Below are 8,287 nucleotides of genomic sequence, written 5' to 3' on the forward strand. Positions count from 1 at the left end.
ACCCATCAGAGCATCTTTACCGTCCTCTCTAATACTTCTATCAATACAACTTCCATCTCACTATTCTTAAGAAAATCACATAAAATTTCAACTAACCATGACATATATCAAAAGCTCCGCCTCAACTATCCTTCATACTTATAACCTGAGATACAACAAGTATGCAATAATTTCTCTCCCAAACATGTGACATCTACTCTCTCCTATCTAAACAATTACTCATCACTACTATCATTACATAATGAGAGGTCACTGAAAGGTTAGAACATGAGATCCTAAAGCATAGAAGGATACTATACGTAACTTGGCACTTAATTGAGGCTTGAGAAATGGAATATCAACATCATAGATTCATCAAAGAGATCTAATCTGAGAACAGACATGACAAAATCTGAATTTAACTGTTCATTAAGAGTGTAGCATGAGTACCTGGAACTGAACATACTGTAAAGCATGGGTACATGAGTCATGAGCTACATGACCTGAGTTCAGAGTTCATGATTTCATGAAACATGATTCATACTGCTGACTGAACTGGAACTCCTCATACTAGAAACTGTAAGTGTACATGATTTTTATGGCAAAGGCATAAATGTGAGCTATGATCATGGAGCTGGCATTTAAGGCATAAGTAGATGTTGTGATAACTAAAGTACAAATACTGAAATAAGAATGGATCGGGCATCTTCTTCCCTTAATATTGCTCTACAATACACTAGTGTCACTGCTAGAATTTGAGAGCCTAACTTGATTACTTGCTCTATAATATCCCCCTTAGCTTAACGTCACCATTTTAAGTCTGTATACCCCTTAATAAATTCTAAATTAAATTGCAACCATTTTACTCTAGAGTCTAAGATATAACAACACACATAGATAATAATCTCACCCTGAAAGACTAAACCTGACCGTGTAAAATCCACTACTAATACTTCCTCCTGAGATAGAACTCCTAACTTTCTATAGTCCTAACAATCATCATACAATAGCTTAAACACTGACTAACTTAGAATTTTCAAGGGTAACACCAGACACTGAGCTCACACTATCAAGAATTTCAACTCTTCTTTTGATTAGCTCAATCTTCTAAGATTTAAACTTAAATTCTAACACTTAACATAGATATCCCCAAACAATTAATGAACAATACCAATTTCCATCATAGCCTACTAATATCATATCTCTAAACTTATATTTCTCCCTAAACCATGAGAATTACCAGCATACTAATATACCCAACATCAATAATATATAATTTTAAATTAATATACACAAATTCTTGCATACACTACTTTAAGCCTACTGATTCACTTTTCATACAACTAACCCCATGGATACATAAGTTGTTTAATCCAGATAACACTATCCTAACTCCACTACTACTAAAATTCTGGGTTCATGTTTCTAACTCTAGATCATATTCTATCAAAAAATTCTGAGAAGAGATCTAAAAACATATCTGACTTTGTCTTAGTGCAAGATTTTCATGAACATGAATAAAGTCTTTAAAACTTCGAAACTTAAAAGCACTGCTGGGATACTTTCTAGCTTGCGTGCAATCCCATAACTATCTATGGGTACTATCTGAGAAAACTCTATATATAAGGATTTAAGCTGGGCTATTCATGTTGCCTCAAGAATAAGGCAGAGTTGGTATGAATGGATTCACATAAGAATCTACATAATCTCCCTAGAGAACACTACTACTGCATGATCTGAGACATGGAAGAAGGAAAATATTTCATAAATATCTTATAGCCTCTCAAAGAAAAGTACAGATATCTACATACCATTCTGTAAGACTCTACTAGATACATCTTCATAGACACCTTAGGACACATGAACTCTAAGCTCTGATACCAAGTTTGTCATGAACCTAGACTACCCCCTAGTCGTAACACGATTATTGGAACCACAAGTGATCCCAAACTAACCCATAATTTGGCATACTTGTAAAACCCCGCAAAATCCTAAGCTTAACTCAGTCCTTTAAAGCTTGTTAAGGGGTCCCAGACTAAGAAAATTTTAGCTAAGTATTCAGACTTAGTGTTACTTTAGCCTTCATAGGTTGGCGACTCTATTTCACGATCCTCATGACCTTAAAGTAATGATTTTAGGTTGAATCATGATCAGGAATGTCAGTGGGTGTTCTCAGACAAGTTTTGGATTTTTCAAACTTCGTTTTAAACATATTTGAAAGCTCAAACTAGTGGATCAACGCGATCTCAACGCACCGCGTCACCCATCGTGTTGATGAATATTTTCCTCCAGGTCCCAGTGCAAATTTTAGTGAACTAATGCGGACTCGGCATAGTGTGTTGGCCATCGCATCAATGCCAATGACGCAATGCGTCGGTCTACGCATCACTAGTCCAATTTTCGATAATTAAAAACTGCATCCAGGGGATAAATAGGTCTTTTCCCATCTTATATCAACCCCCAAAACATGTAATTAAGCCATCTAAAAGGCAAAATTTACTCATTCTCTCTAGAATTTTTCAAGAACAACCCCTAGTTCATCACATCCAAGAATCCAAGTTCCAAGAAAGTCCATCAATCCTTAAGAATTTAAGCTTTAAGAAATGTCATGTGTTCATCCAAGGGTTCCTTCCACCCTTAGAGTCCAAGAAACTCTTTTAAACTTTAAGTAAATTGATTTCATCATTTTTATGATTTGGATTCAAGTGTATTCATAATTATAATGTTGATTGGGCTTCTATTCCATGATTAAGTGCAAGATTTATGTAAAAATAATTATGATGTATGTGGTATCATGTGAATTCATGTTAAAGCCTTGAAATTGTGATGCTCATGTGTTGATTAGTACTATGTGCATATACAATGACTTCCAAATATTTGATGAGTTGTTCATGTAAATTAAATAGTGAGATTATATCATGTTAGCATATATACTAGTGCATGCCATTCAAGTGTTTGATAAAATGCCTCTATAGATATATTATGAACAAGTGTACATTTCTATGCTATGAAATGTTATGTGATGCTTTACGTTTCATGCTATCGAGTCCTGGGGGTATTTAATACCAGGCAATTTAGCTTCTTACCTAGAGCTAGTGTCAGTTACAGAATAATCTCAGTTATGTCATGATCAGTAGAACTTTTAATCAGTTAACAGAATTCAGTAGTATTCCATCTGTCAATGAAACTCAATGAACTTAGTTCAGTACAGTTAGACAGTATAATCAGTAACAGTTCATTCAATCCTAGTATGAACTAGGAATCAGTTCAATGTTTATTCAGTTGGGAGTAGGATTCAACATCGAGCGAACCCAGGGATTGGGGCATTCCTGCCAATAGAGGGTTTGACCCTTAGTAGTAATCCCTACATTACAGAACTACGTAGCCAGCATAGGTTGAGATATCTTCCTGCCATACTAGGGTTGATACATCTTATACGAGTTTTTCTACCAGCGAGGGTTGATGAAAGAGCTTTCTGTCAGAGAGGGTTAACTCACAGTTATCTTTACTCGTGGTATGATATTGACACCCTTCCAACTGGGTTACAGGTTGGACCCCACTCTATTCAGAAAGGGGCATATTGATTAGATGATTACCTCTCACAGTCTCAGTTTAAGTTCCAGTCACAGTATAGAACTCAGTTCAGTTCTATAGAATCAGGACTTTAGATAGTCACTTAGTTCAGTAGGGGACTCAACACAGTTCCACAAAATTCGGACTGTCAGATACAGTCATTCAACTATCAGTTATACAGTATTAAAAAACTTAGATATCAGTAAATCAGTAATTCCGAACTCAGTATCTAGTGTTACCATGACCTCTGTTGTGGCTTATGTATTCATGTATGTACTCTCATTTAATTATACTCATGTTATTCAGTAAGTAGTGTTCATGCATATGAACACATGCACATCAGCTAACCTTACTAGTATTCCAGTACATTCAATGTACTGACGCATACCTTTATTTTGTTTTATGATGTCTTATATCATAGGTTCAGACGCACAGGCTCACGATCATACTTTGGATCCCGATCCATGAGTAGCGGACTAGTGGTGTGTCCTCATTGTTTGAGGACAGACTTATTATTTCAGTATTTCAATACTCAGTTTATTTCAGTAGTCGAAGTTAGTTGGGGACTTATCCCATCAACTCCTTGTTTAGACAGTAGAGGCTTTTCAGACTTGAGTATTTCAAATAGATGTATCAGTATTCAATATTTAATTTCAATTTGAATCTTTTGGAAAGTTCCGCCTAATTTCCATATAATTATAATATTATTATTTAATTATTGCAGCAGGTACTAGTCATGGGTTAGCTTGTGGTCCCTCAAGATTATGAGCACCTGTAGCATTCAGGGTACAGACTCGGGGCATTACAAACTTTATATCAAAGCTTAAGGTTCAACAAAGTCCTAGTAAGTCTGAAAGTTACATCTAGTAGAGTCTTGTGCATGGGCGTGTAGCGTGCCACACTTATGGATAGGAGGCTATGAGATGTCTTAGGATAAGTTTCCCTTCTTTCAGTATTCATGTCGTGCGAGTGAGCATGATATCAAGTTAAACTCTCAGTCTAATCCGTTCTCTACTTTTCATTTACAGAACATGCCTCCCAAAAAGATTAAGAAAAGAAGAACCAAAAATCTATCAGCACCTCAGCCCGTTCAGGAAGATCCCTTGGATGAATATGTCTCTCACGCTAAATTCAAAGAAGATTTCACCATCCTATCTCATTCTGTGACAACCTAGAATGAACACCCAGATACCATTTTGGCCAATCCAGTGGCCAATACTAATGCAGCTAGGATGCGGGACTTCACCCGAATGAACCCTCCATCTTTTACTAGGTCAAAGTTAGATAAGGACCCACAGGAATTTCTTGATCAAGTGCAGAGGTTTATAAACATTATATGGGTGATAGATAGTGAGAGTGCTGAGCTAGCTGTATATCAGTTGCAGTATGTGGCTCACTCATGGTTCAAATAATAGAAAGTAAAGAGGGCCACAGATGCAGGGCCCGTAGAATGGGAGGAGTTTGCTATTGCTTTTCTGGATAGGTTCTTCCTAATAGAGTTGAGGGAAGCAAAGGTTTTGGAGTTTATTAATCTGAAATAGGGAAACATGATGGTATAAGAGTATTCTCTTAGGTTTACTCAGTTATCCAGATACGCTCCTCATGTGGTAGCAGATAGCAGAGCTAAGATGAGTAAGTTTGTGTCTGGCGTATCTAATAGTATGGTAAAGAAGTGTAGGACCGCAATATTGATTAAAGAGATGGACATATCAAGGCTCATGGTCCATGCTTAATAGATAGAGGAGGCTAATAATAAAGAAAAAAGAGAGGGAGAACAACAGATCTAGAACAGGTAGCTTCAACTTCTCCCAGCCTAAGTTAGAAGGTGGTAATCATTTTCAGTTCTGCCCAAAATCTTTAGTTCTAGCTCTGTTCTCATCCAGTGCTCCAGTGCCAAAATTCAGAGACAGTAATAGAGATAGGGCGTCAGGCCCTAAATCCTAGGGTAGTGTTAATAGTACCCAAAAAATCCTCTCTGCCAGAAGTGTGGCAGAAACTATCAGGGTGTCTGCAGAGCTGGCAGTGACGTATATTTTGAATGTGGCAAGCCAGGCCACAGAGTCAGACAGTGTCCTTAGATAGGTTTGCAGAGTCAGCATAACCATCCTTTACTCAGTTCGATCGCCCAAATCAGCAGGGTGCCGTGTTTAGTGCCACCAGTGGGCAATACCCAAACAGACTCTATGCACTTCAGTCTTGACAAGATCAGGAAAGTTCTCCTGATATGGTCACTGGTATGTCATAAGTTTATCATTTACATGTTTATGCTTTGCTAGATCCAGGAGATTCTTTGTCTTTTATAACTCCCTACATAGCTGTCGACTTCGAAGTCAGTTCTAAAATTATAGCAGAGCCTTTCTCAGTCTCTACCCCAGTGGGTAAATCTATCATAGCTTGGCGGGTATACATGAACTGTCCGGTTATGGTATCTCAAAAAGTTACTTCAGCAGACTTAGTTGAATTAGAGATAACCGATTTTGATGTCATTCTCGGCATGGATTAGCTTCATTCCTGCTATGCGTCAGTCGACTGCAGAAATAGAATTGTCTAGTTTTAGTTTTCGAATGAGCCCGTCCTAGAGTAGAGGGGTAGTACTTCAGCACTCAGGGGTCAGCTTGCTCCTACCTTAGGGCAAGGAGAATAATTTCTATGGGATGTGTCTACCATCTCATTTGATTCTAATACTCTAACTCAGCAACCCCTAATCTTGAATCAGTGTCAATAGCATGTGAATTTCCAGATGTGTTTCCTGAAAATCTTTCTGGAGTCCCTCCCAAAAGGGAAATTAACTTTGAAATCGACCTTCTTCTAGATACTCAACCCATATCTATTCCACTATAAAGGATGGCACCTAAAAACTCAAAGAATTAAAAGAACAGTTGAAAGATCTCCTAGATAAGGGATTCATCAGAACCAGTGTGTTCCCATGGGTGTACCAGCTCTATTCGTGAATAAGAAAGACGGTTTCCTTAGAATGTGTATAGACTACCTTCAGCTAAATAAAGTCACGGTCAAGAACAAGTATCCACTTCTCAAAATTGATGACTTGTTTAACCAACTTCTGGGTGCCAGTTAATTTTCTAAGATAGACCTCAGATCAGGCTATCATCAGCTCAGAGTCAGAGAATGTGACATTTCGAAAATAGCTTTTAGAATTCGGTATGGTCACTTCAAATTCTTAGTCATGTCATTTGGTTTTACCAATGCCTCAGTAGTTTTTATGGACTTGATGAACCGTGTGTTCAAGCATTACTTGGACATATTCATCATAGTCTTCATAAAGAACATCCTTGTCTACTCTCACAGTGAACGTGATCATGCAGACCATCTCAGAATAGAATTGCAAACTCTCAAAAACCATCACCTATTCGCCAAATCTAGTAAGTGTAAATTTTGGCTAAGGTTAGTAGTTTCCTAGGCCATATCATTTTCGGTGATGGCATTAGAGTTGATCCCTAAAAGACTGAAGCAGTGATAAACTAGCCCTGACCCATCTCTCCATCAGATATCAGGAGTTTATTAGGTTTGGCTGGCTATTACCTACGGTTTGTTAAGGGATTTTCATATATTATATCCCCTATGTCTAGATTGACTCAGAAGGTCAAATTTTAGTGGTTAGATTCTTATGAGAAGAGTTTTCAGGAGTTGAAGACTCGACTTACTACAACCCCTGTTTTGATTCTAGTAGATGGTTCAGATGGATTTGTGGTATATTGTGATGCCTCCAGGGTTGGTTTGGGGTGTGTTTTTATGAAAAGAGGTAAGGACATAGCCTATGTATCTAGATAGCTTAAGCCCCATGAAAAGAACTATCCTACTCATAATCTTGAGTTAGCAGCAGTAGTATTTGCCTTAAAGATTTGGAGGCACTATTTATATGGAGTGCATGTTGATGTGTTCACAGAACATAAGAGTTTACAGTATGTTTTCTCTTAGAAAGACCTAAACCTTCGTCAGAGAAGGTGGTTGAAGTTATTAAAGGACTACGACATGAGCGTCCTGTATCATTCGGGTAAAGCCAGTATAGTGGCTGATGCTCTTAGTAGGATGTCTATGGGTAGTGTTGCTCATGTTGAAAATAGTAAGAAGAAGTTAGCTCAGGAAATTCATTAGCTTACCCAGCTTGGTGTCCGCTTAGTCGATTCAGCAGAAGGTAGTGTATGGGTGCAGAGTAGTTTAGAATCATCTTTGGTTTTTGAGGTGAAGGAAAAACTGGATAGGGATCCCATCCTAGTTAAGTTGAAAGAATTAGTCAGAGATCATAAGATATAGGTTTTCTCTAAAGAGGGAGATGATGTATTGTGTTGTCAGGGTCGGCTATGTGTGCCAAGTGTAGATGACCTGAGACAACGAATTATTAAAGAAGTGCATGTTGCGTATTACTTTATTCATCCAGGGGCCACTAAGATATATCGTGATTTATGGGAGATCTACTGGTGAAGTGGGATGAAGAGAGACATCGTAGAGTTTATAGCTAAGTGCTCTACATGTCAGCAGGTTAAGATTGAGCATCAAAAACCCAGTGGGTCTATGTAGGAGTGCAGTATTCCTACTTAGGAGTGGGAAAAAGTGAACATGGATTTTGTGACGGGTTTGCCTCGTACTCATCGTCAGCACGATTCAGTTTGGTTCATTGTAGGTACAACGACCAAATCATCTTATTTCCTACCAGTCCATACCTCTTATTTAGCCAAAGACTATGCCAAGCTCTATGTCAGGGAGTTGGTTAGATTAC

This window comes from Capsicum annuum, chromosome 9, assembly GCF_002878395.1.
Source record: "Capsicum annuum cultivar UCD-10X-F1 chromosome 9, UCD10Xv1.1, whole genome shotgun sequence".
NCBI classification, from domain to species: Eukaryota; Viridiplantae; Streptophyta; class Magnoliopsida; order Solanales; family Solanaceae; genus Capsicum; species Capsicum annuum.